General features: G+C 40.8%; 1 pseudogene; it reads left to right on the plus strand.

Moving 5' to 3' along the window:
- Nucleotides 1–310: 310 nt before the first annotated feature.
- LOC149211126 (GDP-mannose 3,5-epimerase 2-like) overlaps nucleotides 311–17,495 on the plus strand; it is a 31,217-nt pseudogene continuing 14,032 nt past the window's right edge.

Here is a 17,495-nt window from a genome sequence, read left to right on the forward strand (position 1 = left end):
TTTCATCAGAGTCACTTGGGTCATGATCACGAGTGCTTTTTCTCCATTTTAGACCAAAACTTCTGTTGAATTTCAGTAGTTCTGATCTACATTTGCATTGCAGGTTACCTGATATGGTTTTCTGCTTGACTGCCATTTATTTTCGAGAATTTTCAACACGCAATGATATCTTACTCTTGTTGTGTTATTGCAGACTTGTTGTATATCCTCCTTTCACTGAGCACCGTGGGAAGCATTGGAGCTGATGGAGTGACCTATGGAGAATACACCTATGAAAATCTGGATAGAGAGCTATACTGGCCAAGTGAAAATTTGAGAATTTCCACTTGAAATCTGAAGGGCACTACATTATTGCCTCTGATTGGAAAAAGAACGAGCACATGACTCAGGATATGTTCTGCAATGAATTCCATCTTGTGGATCTGAGAGTTATGGACAATTGCTTGGCTGCTACCAGAGCAGTTGATCATGTTTTCAACTTGGCCGCAGACATGGGTGGTATGGGAATCATCCAGTCTAATCACTCTGTTATCATGTATAACAAGTTAACAACACCATGATCAGCTTCAACATGCTTGAAGCTACGCGAATCAATGGTGTTAAAAGGTAAGGCCTTGGTTTGTTTCTGCACTTTGAATTGTATTATCTGCCATTTCCCTTCTGGTTGATGTCTGCTCTTCTTATTGCTCATGATTGTGCCAACATAGATTCATTTTAAACACTGTCTCTATCAAGCACCCAAGCACCCAGCTAGGTATGAGTTAAACTTTGAACACGTCAAGGAATTTAATCCCTTTTAGTGCTCTTCACAGATCTGGGTTTAAAGCTAGTCTATACAAGTACTCCCTATGACTTTTTATTATTGAAACTTGAAATTCCCATGCAATCAATAGTGCAAATAATAGTTTAGTCCGACAGAACATCAAATTATTTGCAAAAACATCCAACCATTTTACTCTCGTGATCACAGTTTGTTCTGTCGCTCAACATGGCGTATTTTTTCATAATTTATTTGTTGCTCTGCAGGTTTTTCTATGCTTCTAGTGCATGCATTTATCTCGAATTCAAACAATGGAGACCAATGTGAGCTTGAAGGAGTCTGATGCTTGGCCAGCTGAGGTATGTAGCCATATGTTGCTTTAAAACTCTAGTAATGCTATGCGGTGCTATCTCACATAGCATTTTGGGTCAAAAGGCAATGCAACAGCTAAGTACTGAAATTTGTTTAGGGAAAGGTTGGATGTTTGATGAGAAGCATTTATGGTAGTCCTGACTGATTTCAAGTTAACTTTTGAATGTTGAACTAATTGAAAATTCAGAAAGTTATTGTAAGAGTACACCTCTGAAGTAGGGCACTCTAATTTGTCAGTGGTGCACTCCAGATATATTGGGGGCTCTGTAGCTTGGAGAAGTGATGTAATTCCATAGGACCTAGTTTATCATAGGAACTGATCCTACAATTGTTAGATCCAGCCTGCTTTCCCAGCTAGAAGAGTTGTGTTATGCAGGATTAAGTTGTTATAGCTCGTTCTCACTTGAACTGTTTAGTGACTAATGATTTGATTGCTCTCTAGCCTCAAGATGCCTATGGCTTGGAGAAGCTTGCCACAGAAGAATTGTGCAAACACTACACCAAGGACTTTGGTATAGAATGCCGGATAGGGCGTTTCCACAACATTTATGGTCCTTTTGGCACATGGAAGGATAAGTTATGAAAATTGTAACGATTTTAGGATGCTCGTATTTATGTTCCCCTTGTTAATAAACTCATTTGTCATTGTAGGTGGACGTGAGAAGGCTCCTGCTGCCTTTTGTAGGAAGACAATCACATCTATGTTAAGCTCCATTAAGTTTTTCCCAACTGCCGCCTACAATTACGGAAGTGAACTGCAGTGATTTTCTTAATTTCTAGAAACCAATTGCGGTAATTTCCTTAAATTACGGAAATCAACTGCGGTTAATTAATTTCTTGTTGGGAGCTTCTGAAGTGGTCCATTACTCCATCTGGAGTTGTCTACCATGATCTGTGGAACACCTAACACATAGCCAACAGAAGCTTGATGGAAGCTTGGCTACATATTTTTCTGTTTGGTCCCCAAGCTTGCATCTTGATCCCCTTCAGTGTTACACCATCAAGTTGAGAGAGTAGAGCTTGGAAGTGCCTTCAGATTTTCTGTCATGATTTTTCCTGTCTCCATTACGTTTCACAGCTTGATGAACGGGAGCACTCTCTGCTTGGGCATTTATCTCTTCTCATAACAGTTCTGCGATTGTCTTCCCCATTTTGTTGTCTCTGCAATCATGCAATTGCGGCCTCGGGTAGTCTGTTCAGGATTTCCACTCCCATCTTTGGAGATATAGTGCCCATTTTTCATTGCAAACCAGACTACTATCACCTGCTCTTTTGTCAGTAAAATTCATTCTCGCACGGTAGTTTGGTACATTTTTCCTGCAGTGCTACCATTGTCTATTTGTATAACCGAAAGGTTTTATCACCGTTTGTGCAACATTGATACGCTAAAGTTGTTTTTTTTTAAGCATTGTGTTAACACCCAGGTTGTTCCCTATGACTCCCAAGGGAATACGGCCGGGGTAACCACTAACCAATCTTTGGATCACAGTTTCTAGCCAAACTGTAATCAGAGAGGGCTCTCTCTTTATGATTTGTCTCTGTTGTGATGGTGTTTTAGGCTAGCTATTATGCTCAGGTTTTGGTTTATGTTTTGGTTGAAGGATTTCTTTCAGGTCTTATGATATAGTGTTTAGATAGTGAAATACCATTGGGCAATGGAGTCTGGAGTTGTGAAATGACTTGATATGTAGGATTGGTGGTGTTCAAACTGCAGGGCCTATTGTGTATTTTAGACAAACAAAATTAGCTTAAATGGTGATGTATGTCAACCAATAGAAAGAAATTAAGAATTTTCTATTAAGTTGGTGAGGTGAAGGTGAACACACTGCACAGGAGCATAACTTGAATTCCTGTGACAAAGGCCACTGTGAAAGGTGTATTCTGAAAGTGCAGCAATTAAGAATTACACTTATCTAGATTACAGCTGAAGAAAACATTCATAAACAACACAGATTGAACTCAGGGTACTCAGTGAATAAATCCTGAAAGTTATTCTTTTTCCTTGTTGCTTAGTATTGAAAATCAGATAACATATATGGATTTTAACAAAACAACTAATTAACAGAGAGAGTTACAGAGACTTATTGTATGGTGAAATACACAGGAATCCAGCAGTTATCAACAGACACCAGAACGCATTCAACACTTCAGAAATCCGAGAAATTCCATCACTTTCTTTATTAGACTTCTGAAAGGATTACAGCATAAGAATTTCTTTAGGAGAAATCAACAACAACCCTTGCAAGCTCATGCGAAGGGGACTTTATAGCAATGTTTATACAAAATATCTCAGGTATTGAGTCATCTGAGAGAGAAAATATCTTCATAAATGCGTACAGAAAGTAGGAAAAGAAGTTATTGCAACTTTGAATGCAGCATAAATGCTCTTTATGTCTGTCAGAGGGTAATTTGACCTTTGGAGGTCATTGAGTCGGTTGAGCCGTTTTGCTTTAACGCTGAATAATGCATCTTTATTTCTTGCTGCGCTGTATTTTCTCGGCCCTGCCACCTGTAGTCTTCTATTTCTGCTTTGTTGGCCGATGCATCTGCTGAGTTGGCTCAGCTTTAATTCATAATGCATGCTGATTTTGTTGAACTGTGCTCTGCATGACAACTGATACTCTTTAAGAAACAAAATTGTTAAGTGGCTCCCTGTTTACAAAATCTTCTGTATTGCATGTGTCCACCATTCTTGCGTAGGGAGTTGATGCTTGAGAATAGCATCCATTGTCTCCTCTGCCTCTGTGTATTTGAAGAAATTGGGAGCTACCCCAAACAGGTGATTGATCTCATTCATTATAAAAAACAGATTCTCGACTCTGTTGTAAAGAGACTGTCCTGTGGCTGGCCCTGTTTCTTCTGCGGTGCTGGGCTTATCATTGATCTGGCTAGTGGCAAATGTATTGACCCTTTTAGCATATTGGTCATGTGTGAATAATCTCCCTGCGCTGTTCAGTAAGCCAGGGAGTCCTCTGCTTTCTAACACTTGAAATTTTTCCAGAAACTTGTTCACCTCAGTTTGCATATCCTGGGTTCTTCTTTCCAATGTCTGCACTAAATTTCTCAGTGTGAGAACCCTTTTGACCATTTGGATAGTCTCAGTTCTGTTTGCAATTCCCATGGCAGCTAACTGAGAACTTGTTCTATGGTTAAGTACATTGATCATTCTAGTGGCCACTTCAGGCATATTGCTCAATTGAGCTCTTGATCTGTGAATCTCCCTCTGTGCCTTTGGGATGAGCTCTAGTTGCTCATGGATAGTTTCAATGTATGGCCATTGCTCATTGATAGATTGACCAATGTTAGCCCATAGCACTATTTTCAATTCGGCCACCACTTTATCTAACTTGAGCTCATTCTCTAGCTCTTTTATTTTGTTTTTGAGGGCTTTCACCTCCCTGTCTTTCTCTGCCACAGTTTGTTTGGATTTATCATATCTATCATTGATTTTAGCCAAAGATTCTTTGGCTGAATTGAGCTCCAACATTTGAGCTTCCAGGACTTGGATTTCGTTCTTCAGCTTTTGCATATCTAGGCTTTGGGCCTGCTCTGTAGTTGTTGGTGCTGCTGAAGTAGATGTTGCTGTTTGTTCGGTCTGTTGAGGAGGAGGGGCAGTGATAGGAGCAGTTTCCTCAAGATTGATGATCTGAGGAGGAGGCTGAGAAGTCTGCCCTTCTTCTCTTTGTTTCAGAGATGCCTGTAATGTTGCCTTTGCAGCCTCTGATTCTCCCAACTTCTCTTGTGCTTGAACCAACTGTTTATAAATGGAGATCAACAAATCTGTGGTGTCCTTCTCATGCCTTTGTTGGGCTACCTCATCTGTCTGAGGGTGAATGGTAGCTGGGATCTTGATTTTCTTTCTCATGGCAGCCATGTCAGCATCCCTCAACTTCAAGATTTCCTGTATCCCTGAAATATCTTTGGGATCATGCCCAATTTCAATGATTATGTCTTCCAGGGACCTTATTCTGTTGTCCTTTGCCTAGGATGATGCCTTCTCCAATTCCAGTTGAGAGGCTGTGGCATTGAGGCTGCTCTTTAGCTTATAATTTTCCAATGTTTCATCTGCTAAGGAGGCATACACCATCTCACCAGTTTGTTTGTGCAGTTCAATTTTGTCCATTGGGTGTATGTCTTTGGCCATGACCTCCAAGTTGGTCCTAAGGTAATCTGAGGCAGATTGGGGCTGCAGTGCTGTGGGCATAAAATGACTCATGATCATTTTGCCTTCACCTACATCAAAGGCAGACATAAGTCTCTGCTGATTAGTAGGAGCCATGTTTAGCAGATGATTGTATAGTTGTATTTTGATAGGCTCATTCCTCCTTTTGATGTCTATAAATTGCTGTTTGATGCTCACTTGTCCTTCTTTTTGCTGGCTGGAGGAGCTGACCTCCCCTCCCATAGTCCTGTCCTGTTCCTGCTGGAAGGAACTTGCTGAAGCTTCTCTGCTGGGTGGGCCCATGCCCAATGCCTGTCTTATTGCTATGTCCTCCTCTGAAAAATCATTTAATCTTTGTCTTTTTTCTCCCTGGTTGATAGATGAAGTGAGGGGAGTTTCTCTATCCCTTTTTCTGCTTAAGTCCTCCTTTTGAGGAGTTTGGAGGACCGAGGCATCGGTGGTGACTTCTGGCCTAGGAGGCACTATGTTCTGAGCCTGTTGCTCAGTGGCAGTTGGGGTATCAATTACTCTTTCCTGCTGTAAGGGCTGTTGTCTGTCATGTTGCCCTTCTTCTTGCTGCAAATCTTGTTGCTGTTGTTGCTCTGCCTGCTGCTGCCTTTCTTTATCTGTCTGCTATTGAGTCACTGGAGATGACTGCTCCTTCTCTTGATGTGTCTGCTCTGTCTCCATTTCCTTTTCTTTGCCTCTGCTGGATGTATTTTGAGTGGCCTTGGTAGTTTGCTGTTTGGCAGTTGAGGAGGATTCAGCTGCTCCCGTTTGTGTGCTTGGAAGTGTGAATACCTGTGAACAAAGCTCAAGGTCAGCCATCTTCTTTAGATTCCTTAGTGCCCTCTTGTTCAGCTCTTCTTGTGACAAGGGCTCTTCTAAGGTCCCTCTCCTCCATTTGTCTTGGTTTGCATATTTTTCAATGTGAGGGATGCTATGGTGATCATAGGCAGATAACTTATATTTGAGCCTCCTCATAGATATGAAATGATTAGGGTCATAGGGTACCCATAGGAAACTGGTTTGCAGGCCAAGGGCCTCAAGCATTCTCTCTGCTTCCCTCCATCCTTGCTCCCTCTCGTTATAGATGAAATGGCCAAGTTGGCTTTTGACCTTCAACTGTGCTTTTTTGCCTTTTCCTGAAAAATGAAGCACATCAACTCTGCCAAATTGCCTAAAGTACTCTAGGGAAAATAGCCTCATAGGCACATACTTGGGTAGTTTGAAAGGAGGTAGATCACACCCATATATCCTGATGACAGTGTGGTTTTGGTAGAAGTACCAATCCCCAATGCTATAAGCTTTGGACAGCTGAATAATTCTCTGCATGTCATCAGTGAGTCTCGGAGGAGGTGAGCTCATCAGCATTGCCATAGCTGGATGGATGAACAGATCCATGAATTCACAGTAAGTGTATGGAGACTCAGGTCTAATGTGGAAGACAGATGACCAGTAGACCACTGATCTGGGATTGCCTTGGGCATCCATTCTTTTGATTGAAAAGTGAAACTTCTCATGTTGATGGTACAAGATCAAATGGTAAATGTAGGAGGTGTATTTGAACATCCTATCTCTCCTCAAATTCATTAATTGCTCATGAATCTTGTCTGATATGTAGGTGGCATAGTCATAACAGATTGGTGACTTGCCAGGAGCAAACATAAGCATCATTACCAGCACAATTGCATCAATATGCTCAATTGAACTATATCCCAAGATGGGAGAAATCATATCTGCAAGGTCTCTGCCCATCTCATTGAGATATACATGAAGAATTGGAGGGCCCATCACAATGTTAGTTTTAATGTATAATTGATTAAATTTGATAATTTGAGCATCTGTGAGTTTATCCCCTTGTTTTATCAGGTTTACCAGTGACAAAGGAACCAACTTCTTCTGAGGGTTGAAGCAAAGCATGTCTCTGATAGCTTGAGGGGTAACATAGAAAAGTACTGAACCAGATGGGTCAACAACAGCCCTCTGAGAAACATCATATTGTTCAGCACAGAGGTGGATTAGTTCAGGGAACTGGTTGACCTGAGGGAGCTTGAAAGTAGGGAGGAAAGAATCCCATAAGCCCAATATATCTGTCCCATTTTCATGCTTGGTTTTCAACTCATTCAACAGATGAATGTGGAATTTGCTGCTCATAAGCTTCTCTTCTGTAATTTGGTAATCCATATCTGCCAAGGTTTGCCATTTCAAGTTCTTTTGAGGGGCATTCAGAGGTTGAACATTTAGTACTACAGGTGTCTCCATTGCACAGGAGGATTTTGAATTAAGTGCAAAGTGATTTTGATTGAGCAGGACAGTACAGAGGAATGCCTCTGTACCAGGGAGGTGAAATTATCAGGAATAGAGAGTGGTTCTAGTAAATAGCAATTGAAATACTATTTATAGTGCAACTAGGACCAATGTTTGGCCTCTCTTTGTCTCTCTCAGTAGTTAAATTTGGTTTGAATGAGTCTGCCGTGATTGCGCAGTCAGAGCTTAGTTTTTTCAATGAAAATACAGGTAAAACAAGGCTCGGCTAGTAGTTTTCGAGTCCACAACTGTCAAAGGGGCAGGTGCAGGGATTTCTGCCGGTGAATTCAAGCGTTTTCTCTGTTCTAAGCTCTTTCGAGGGACAAAACAGATAAAGCAGGTACGTGAAGGATTTATGGCGGAAAATACCTGGTGAGGAGTAGGCAATGGTCACGGATGATTGTGGAAATGGCGCTCCTCCGGTCTCCTGGTCGGGTTCTGCAGGTTGGTGGACTTTGGACGTGAAAATCGCATGCAGGAGCAACAATGTCTTTTGTGAGAAAAATGTGAAAAAACGCGAAATTTCACCATATTATTGGCTTTTTGGACTTTTGGCGCGTTTTTTTGCTGATGTCAGCATGACGTCATAGGTGGGGTCAGGACCGGCTGACGTCATAGGTGAGGTGGCGGGCTCTGATTGGTCCACGGGGATGGTGAAGTGGCAGGACAGGGCGGCAGATGGTCGGGCGCAAGGGTTGACGTGTCGGCATGGTGGCAGTGACGTGGGGTGACGCGGAGGTGACGTAGCATAGGCGGAAAAGCCGAAACCGGAAACAGCCAGCGGTTTCATATCGCACCGCTTATGGTACGGGGGGGAATCTGTCAGGCGTACCTCCGACGAGCTGTGGCGAGGACGCGTGGCAGCCGAGTGACGTAACCATTTTACGGATATCGGACGATATCCGTCGGACGTGAGACCCGCTCCGATATCAATGCTGACCGTCGGATCTGGAGGGCTCGATCCAACGGCTATCGGGGGAGTGACATGACCGGTATATACGGCGGGTAAACGGCGGACGTCGGAGCCGCTCCGATGTGATAAGAGCCGTTGGATGCTCTAGATCAGATCAGACGGCTGTCGGGGCGATGACGTGATAGGTGGATAAGGCAGCGGGCGGAGGAATAAATACATATTTTTTTAATGCTTTTTCAATATATTTCGAAAATCGAATATATGCGCAAACTTTGGTTAGGCAACAGAAAGTGGGTTTTTTTGGGATTTTTGGTAGTTTCAAAGGGTTTTCATGGGTAAAGGGGTTTTATAAGGTTTTTCTTGGCAAATAACAGTTTAGTGAGTGGAATGACTTTGAGGAAAGGGGGGTAGATGAGGCGTAGGTTCATCCAAGTGGCCAGATGTCACTTTGATCCCTGTCATAGGACTTATTGGCTATAATGCCAAGGGGAGGGGTATTTATACAAAATTTGGGGTTTATACACCATGGTGTTTAATACTAGTAGGGGAAAGGTGATGTAGGGATTTACATAGTAAAGTTAAAGTTAGTATGAATGGGGGGTGAACAAAGGGAGAAAACACCGAGTCTGTTTGTGAACCACTTGGTTTAAAGAGTAGATCAAAATGAAAAGATTTTTACACCAGAAATGTGGCTTCTGAATGAACAAGAACCACCATGAAACCATGATCTTCTTCCCTGAATCTCAGCTGATGAGGGGATGTTAGTAATGAAATGGAAGGGGGAAAGAGGGAGGTTAGTCATGCTCCTTGCTGTAACTTGATGAAGGTGAACACCTTGTCAATTGATAAACTTTGCCTTGGTAAACACAGTTAACACATCTGCAATGGTAAAGATAACCTTTCTGCAACCCCCACTACTTACCCAACTATTTGCCTAACATTTTTTATTTCTTCTTGGAGGGTGCACTTGGACTTGCAGACCCTTACTTGCCTTTTCTTTTCTTTGGATTTTTCTTTGTTATTTCTATCTACCTCTACCCTTATTTCTTCCAAGGTCCCAGATTAAGCTGTTGGGAGCCTTTTCTTCTCTACCTGAACTACTTGTCTGCCAAGATTAAACAGTTTGGACAGACTTTCTTCTCTAATCTACAACTGCAAATTTAAACCATGGAATGATCCAGATTAGACTCTTGGACCATCCATCAAAATCTTAAGTCCATACCAAGCTATATACATAGATTGGATTCTCTTGGAAATATGTGATCTTTGAGTCATCAAAGCAGAGCATATTTGGTCCTTTCATAGCCAATCATGAAATATGAAACCTATTGGTATAGGTAGCTAACAGTGGCTCCACATGGGGATGGTTTTTCATTTGAAATACCAAGAACAGCAGGTCAGAATGCCTTGGCCCTTTACTCTTATCCATCTTGTAGTTTTGCTGCCTTGAGATGCCAAAATTGTGTACTTCTCTTCTTGGCAAACCTCTGATTCTTTTCACCTTTTGCTGACAACTAATAACACTTGAGAAACTGCATTTTACAATTTTAAACAGAAAGTAATATATACATTTGGGTATGTACAATGGAAGCTCATGCTGCACTTAGGGGTGGTATTCAAAATAGTGCTTCAGCATCCTGCCATTCACAGGACCTTCATCCAAGTCAGTTTCACTAAGACTTTTGAGGAAGTAAGTATTGTTTCCTTGCACTGCTTGGACAGCAAATGGTCCTCTCCATAAGGAATCAAACTTTCCATGTTTTCCTTTGTCTTCTCTTCTTGCATCCCACTTGAGGACTCTATCACCAACATTAAAATCTTCTGCTTTAGTTCTTCTGTCAAAGGCCTGTTTTAGTTTTTCTTGTAATACCTGGACTCTGCTGAAAACTTGATCTCTGGTTTGCTGCAGACATATGATTTGATTTATCCTTCTTTGCATATCATTTGGTTCAGCTTGGCTTTCTTGAAGAAGCTTCATAACAGGCACTCCTAGTGAAGAGGGGAATTTGGCCTCTAATCCATAAACCAATTCATATGGGTTGGTCCCAATTGATCTCTTGGTTGTTAGTCTATCTGTCCATAAGGCATTGACTAGTTTCTTGTGCTAGTTCTTTTTGTTCTCTTCCAGCACCTTCTTTATAATATTTACAAGGCTTTTGTTTGATGATTCAGCAAGGCCATTTCCTTGAGGATAGTATGCAGTAGAATGGCCCAAAGTAATATGAAATTTGTGGCAGAAATTCACCATTTTCTTGGATCTGAAAGCAACAGCATTGTCTGTTATTATTTTATCAGGGCAGCCAAATCTAGCCAGTATGTTGTTCTCCAAGAACTGAATGATTACTGAATCATTTGCTTGTCTGCATGGGGCAGCTTCAATCCACTTAGTGAAGTAGTCTGTGGCTGTTAAGATCCATCTATGTTGGCCTGAAGATGAGGGATGAATTTCCCCAATGAAGTCCAATCCCCATTGTTGAAAAGGTCTCTCTGTTGCAATAGGCCTTAAAGGAAGTGGCAGCAATTGTCTCTTTCCCTCAAACACTTGGCATTTGTGACATGATGTGATAAATTTCTTGACATCAGAGAACATGGTAGGCCAGTAGTATCCAGCCCTTAGTATTTTATCCACAGTGGACTTCCAGTACAAGTGTCCACCACAGTCTCCTGCATGAAACTCTTGCATGATATTGTTAATCTCATTCTCAATTAAACAGTGCAGCAATATACCTTCATGGTTTTTCCAAAGAAAATTGCCATCCATCACACAAAATCTTGATGTTTTCATTTTTAAGAACCTACATTTAGTTTTGGACAGTCCTAGGGGAGCACATAGGTTTTGTAACACATAACAGATATCAGAATACCAAGGGGATTGTTCAAAGGCTACATTGATCTTTGGAGTCGCCAGCTCTGTTTCACTGTCCAGCTGATTGATGTCTAAGGCTTGGAAATTTGTTTCTGTCATTAGTTTGGCCAAGCCTTGCCCTTTTATTAGTTTTGTAGGTTTTATCTCAATGTCAAATTCCAAGATGCTGGCAATCCATTTTCCTCTTCTGCCTTCTAAATTCTCTTGGGTGAGAATGTCTTTGACAATAGGACTTGGCACATATGCTTTGACATGGGAATAAAGGATATAAATCCTAAAGTCTTTAATTGCTTTGACTAAAGCATAAGCTTGTTTTTCCATGATTTGATACTTCAAAGGTGCATCTCTAAGAGCCTTGCTAAAGAAAGCAATTGGCTTTTCATTTCCTTGGTCATCTTTTTGCAACAGAACAGCAACAATAGTATGTTGGGAAGCAAAAGAGAAAATGATAAATTCTCTGTCAAACTGAGGATTGGTCAAGACTGGGGTTTGGGTAAGGGCCAATTTTATACCTTCAAATGCTTGATTGGCTTCAACAATCCACTTCACTTTTGAATCCTTTTTCAACATGTTATTTAATAATCTGGTTAGCTCGGCTAGGTTTGAGATAAAACTTCTCAAGAAATTGATTTTTCCCAAGAATCCTTGTAATTCTTTGACATTCCTTGGGTGAGGCATTTGCAGGATAGCTTGTATCCTATCTGGGTCAATTCTAATGCCATCTTTTGAGATGATGTGTCCTAAGAGCTTGCCTTCTTCTAAACCAAAGAGGGATTTCTTAGGGTTCAAGGAGATTCCATATTTTCTGCATTTTAGGAAGATCTGTCTTAGATGTTTTATATGTTCTTGGTCTGATTTTGAAAAAGGTGTTAGGTCATCTAGATAAATGACTAAAAAGTCATGAATCTCCTTTGCAAAAGCAATGTCCATTGCTCTTTGAAATGTTGCCCCTGCATTTTTCAAGCCAAAAGGCATCTTTACATATTTGAAAGTTCCCCATGGGGTTGTAAATGCTGTTTTGTCCTGATCATCAGGGTGAACTAAGATCTGGTTAAAACCTGAAAATCCATCCAGTAATGAGATCCTTGAGGCCCCTACCACCCTTTGAAGAATGTGATCCATCTTGGGTAAGGGGTAGTTATCTTTTAAGGATACTTGGTTTAGATTCCTTAAGTCCACACACAGCCTGATCTCACCTGTCTTCTTTCTTGTAGGGACTAAGTTGAAAATCCATTCAGAGAATCTGATTGGTGCTATGATGCCTGCTTTGAACATTTTTTGTACCTCTAGTTCCATTGCTGGGAGAAGCATAGGATTGATTCTCCTCAGTTTTTGTTTAAAGGGCTTTTGATCTGGTTTGAGAGGGATAGTGTGTTGGATTACCAAGGTGTCATAGGACTTTAGGTCCTCATAACTCCATGCAAAAACATCCTAGAATTCTTTGAAGAGGTCAATGTATTTTGGCTTTTGGTCAGGAGGTAAGGAAGCAGATAATTTAATTATCTTGGGTTTGTCAATTGTACCTATGTTACATTCTTCAATGGCTGCATTTAGGGGCTGCATTTTTGGCTTTCTGGGAATATCATTTGAATCAAAGATGTCCTCTAGTGGGGTTAGGCCTGTTGGTAGAAAATTGTCTTTTAGTTCAATGATTTCAGTTTCAGCATTGGACACTCCCTCTTCCCAGTCAACTTGTTGGATTTGCTGGATGCTTTCTATATTGAAAATAGTTGGATTCAGCATTTGTTTTACAGTTCTAGGTGATATTGGCTGAGCAGTCTGTTGAAACTGTATTTGTGATGGACTTGCTCCATTGAGTATTTGTGATTGACTTGCTGACTCAAGTATTTGTGATTGACTTGCTGTCTCAAGTATTTGTGATTGACTTGCTGTCTCATTGTCAATATTTAATCCTGCAAATTCTTGCTGCAGAGTTAAAAACTGGTTTATTTGCTTGTCATCCTCAAATACTTGCCAATCATTGATGTTGTTTAGAATAGAGGGTCTGTGTTTTACTTCAGCTGTGAAACAATGGTGGGGCTCAAAGGGCAACTTGCAGGTACTTGCAAAGGTGGCTAAACTATGAGCATGTAGATTCTGGGTTCGGGGAATTTTAGTGATTTGGAATTCAGAGAAGAAGTTTAGTACCTCGGCAACATCAGACCTATAAGTCCTTAGTCTTTTGTCATTGGTGACAAAGTTTCCTTTCACTTGTTGGATAACTAAATCTGAATCTCCCATGATTGAAACCCTGGCAGCTTGTAAGAATTTTGCCAACTTGAGTCCTAGTAAAAGAGCTTCATATTCTGCCATGTTATTAGTACATCTGAAATTCAATCTATAGGCTCTGCCTTCTGCATGACTATTTTCTTTATTGTGTATCCAAACTCCAGCTCCTGCCCCTAATTTGTTGACTGAGCCATCAAATTCAAGGAACCATAGAATATCTTGTTGGGGAGGAGGTTTTATGATCTGTTGATGGGCTGGTAATGTAAGTAGCAATTGTGGTTTTTTCTCTAGCTTGTCTTCTAGGACAGTCTCATCATTTAATTGGATGTTCTTGACAACTAAGGCAGCAGCACTATCAAATGTTTGATTGACTGTTGTTTCATGAGTGATACTACTCTCATTTGCATCTTCCTCCTGTATAAATATCTTGGTTTCAACTTCACCTTTTGAGGGAGTAGTGGTATCATTGAAGAGAATGTATGAGTCTATGTCTGAATGGATAGCATATATAGGAAAATTTTGAGGTTTTTCTTCACTGCTGACCATGTACTTCATTAGTGTTTCTCTATACAGTCTTTTTGGTTGCCCAAACACAGAGATGGTGGCATATGACATGTCTAATTGTAGGGAACCTTGGAGTTTGGCTCCCCATGATCTTGATAACAGCATTCCATACTTAGGTGGGATATCAGCAACTACCACATCCATTAGGATTGTCTTGTTTGGGTATTGAACTAGAGACACACATAAGTCTTTTATGAGACCTAGACACTTGACTTGGCTGGAGTCAAAGGAGAACAGATCCTTGTATGGTCTTGTTATGTCTAAATTCAATCTCTCCATGACTGCTTTTGGCATGAGATTGTGAGAGGCACCTGAGTCAAACATTGCATTATGTAATATTTTGTCATGAATATGTAAACTGACATAAAAAGGCAGTACCCCTGTGACTACTGTTTTTCCATCCACTTCTGGGCCAAACAGGAGTTCTGGGGTGTCATCCAGTACATTGACATCATCTTTGTTGCTAGTGAGTTGAAGGGACCTTTTGATTTGCAATTTATAGCTGTCATGCTTGGCTAATTCCAAGAGAGGAATAGCTATTTTTATTTTGCCAATTTATGTTTCAAGATCAAAAGGTTTTTCAGATTGGGTCTTGGGGTTATAGGTGACAGTTCTTTCCTTGTTTATTACATCTTCTTCCTGATTTTTGTTTTGACCTTGGGACTTATCCTTTTTACTCATCTCTTGAGGAGTAACGTTTAAATTAGGATGAGAAGGTGAAGTGTCCAGAGAATGCTGTTTTGAAGACAGTGGTTCAGTGATCTCCTCAACAATCACTTCTTCTGTAGATGAATTTATTTTGTCATTAGGTTCTGTGACTATAACTCCTTTAGGCTGCTGATTATCCTTTTTCTTTTCAGGCTGGCTAACATTCACAGTTCTGCTCCTTAGCTTGTACTGTTTATGGACTTCATAAACAGCAGTGTCATAGCCTTGTTTAAAGTCAAAGGATTCCCCTGATTTAGTTTGGAATAGTTTGATTTCCTCATCCTCATGATCTTCTTGTGTTAAGAAAACTTGACTTTCACCATCTAGCCCTATTAAATTAATCTCAGGATCTTCATTTGGCTCTGCTGAAGTGGAGGTTTCAGCATAGTTTTCTTGGAAAGGGGGTCTTATATCTTGATCAGCACTGGTTTTACCAATGCCGGGGTTTTGAGTTCTCCTAAAATTTGGATTCCTAGGAGGGTTTTTTTGTGGTGCTTCCCATGATGATTTTCTTTCAACCGATTCCACTCTATCACCTAATCTTTTCATTCCATTTAATATGGCATCAAGCTTTTGATCAAAGGCAGAGGGTTCCTCTTTGAAAACGGTCCTCTTTTCCAACCTTGCCCTGTTTCTTTTGGCAATCAGGTTGGCTTCCACAGTGACAGCAACCCTTTGGGCCTCTTCAAGGGATTGACAGTCTCTCTCTTTCAACTGGTAGGCCATGTCAGGGTCAAAACCATCAGGGAATTTGTACAAGGCTAAATCAGGAGGAGGCCTTAAATTTTGTGGAATTGAGTTATATACATTGTTAAATCTTGCACAATACTCCAAAACAGTCTCTTGGGGACCCCTTTTGATAGTATCATATTCCCCAAGTATGTGCAGAGGATCTTTCTTCTTCTCCCATCTACTAGTAAAGGCTTGATACAGTTCAGCAGGAGTTGTAATGGAGTTTGCGTTCAGGGATCTAAACCAAGTTCTTACATCCCCAGTTAGGCTTTGAACAAACATCCTCATTCTGACACTGTCATCATCTATTTCATAGGTCTCAAAATGGTCTTGCATCCTCTTGGCATGCTGGGCAGCTGTCAGAGGGCCATTGGAGTCAAAATATGAAATTTTGGTTTGGTAATCTTGGGGTAGGGCTGCAGCATTAGCTGGTATCTGCAAGGGTGCATATCTGTTAGCCATATTTACAGGGTTTAGAGGATTAACAGGGGCAGCTTGGACAATAGGAACAGTGGGTATCACAGGGGTAACAAGTAGGGGTGAACCTAGAAGGTTGGTCAAGGGGATATGTGCAGTGGATGAAGATATGTGAGGGGGACTTTGAGATGTGGATGGTGAACTAGGGGAACTAGGGGTAGACCTGAAAAGGACCTTGCATGGAGTAGGTATAAGGCTAGGATGATCTGGCTCTGAAGTCAAATCAGCAGGCTGCTCCTGCTTTTGCTGCCTTCTAATGTTTCTTGGGATGGTATTTGGATTATCAACAATGGTGGGTGGGTTTGGGTCAGGATTTGCCCTAGTATGCCGAGGATTTTTCTTAGGAGCCAGTTTCTAACTGTTTTTTTAGGATTTTGTGGGAAATTTTTTTATATCTGAAGGGACTGGATGAAGATTTTTGGAATGGTTATATATTCACAGAGCTAAGATGAAGATTCCCTAAACAAGCTCCTCCTTAAAACTGTTAATGTGATACAGAAACAGATTAAAGGCCTCTTGACTTATTTCAGGCTTGATAGTAGCTTAAGGAAGATATATAAAAAAAAATCTCAAGCACTCCCCAGTGGAGTCGCCAATTATGTTAACACCCAGGTTGTTCCCTATGACTCCCAAGGGAATACGGCCGGGGTAACCACTAACCAATCTTTGGATCACAGTTTCTAGCCAAACTGTAATCAGAGAGGGCTCTCTCTTTATGATTTGTCTCTGTTGTGATGGTGTTTTAGGCTGGCTATTATGCTCAGGTTTTGGTTTATGTTTTGGTTGAAGGATTTCTTTCAGGTCTTATGATATAGTGTTTAGATAGTGAAATACCATTGGGAAATGGAGTCTGGAGTTGTGAAATGACTTGATATGCAGGATTGGTGGTGTTCAAACTGCAGGGCCTATTGTGTATTTTAGACAAACAAAATTAGCTTAAATGGTGATGTATGTCAACCAATAGAAAGCAATTAAGAATTTTCTATTAAGTTGGTGAGGTGAAGGTGAACACACTGCACAGGAGCATAACTTGAATTCCTGTGACAAAGGCCACTGTGAAAGGTGTATTCTGAAAGTGCAGCAATTAAGAATTACACTTATCTAGATTACAGCTGAAGAAAACATTCATAAACAACACAGATTGAACTCAGGGTACTCAGTGAATAAATCCTGAAAGTTATTCTTTTTCCTTGTTGCTTAGTATTGAAAATCAGATAACATATATGGATTTTAACAAAACAACTAATTAACAGAGAGAGTTACAGAGACTTATTGTATGGTGAAATACACAGGAATCCAGCAGTTATCAACAGACACCAGAACGCATTCAACACTTCAGAAATCCGAGAAATTCCATCACTTTCTTTATTAGACTTCTGAAAGGATTACAGCATAAGAATTT

The sequence above is a fragment of the Pinus tabuliformis genome, chromosome 1_2 (assembly GCF_031772625.1).
Source record: "Pinus tabuliformis cultivar Carrire ecotype Pingquan chromosome 1_2, CPIR1, whole genome shotgun sequence".
Classification (NCBI taxonomy): Eukaryota; Viridiplantae; Streptophyta; class Pinopsida; order Pinales; family Pinaceae; genus Pinus; species Pinus tabuliformis.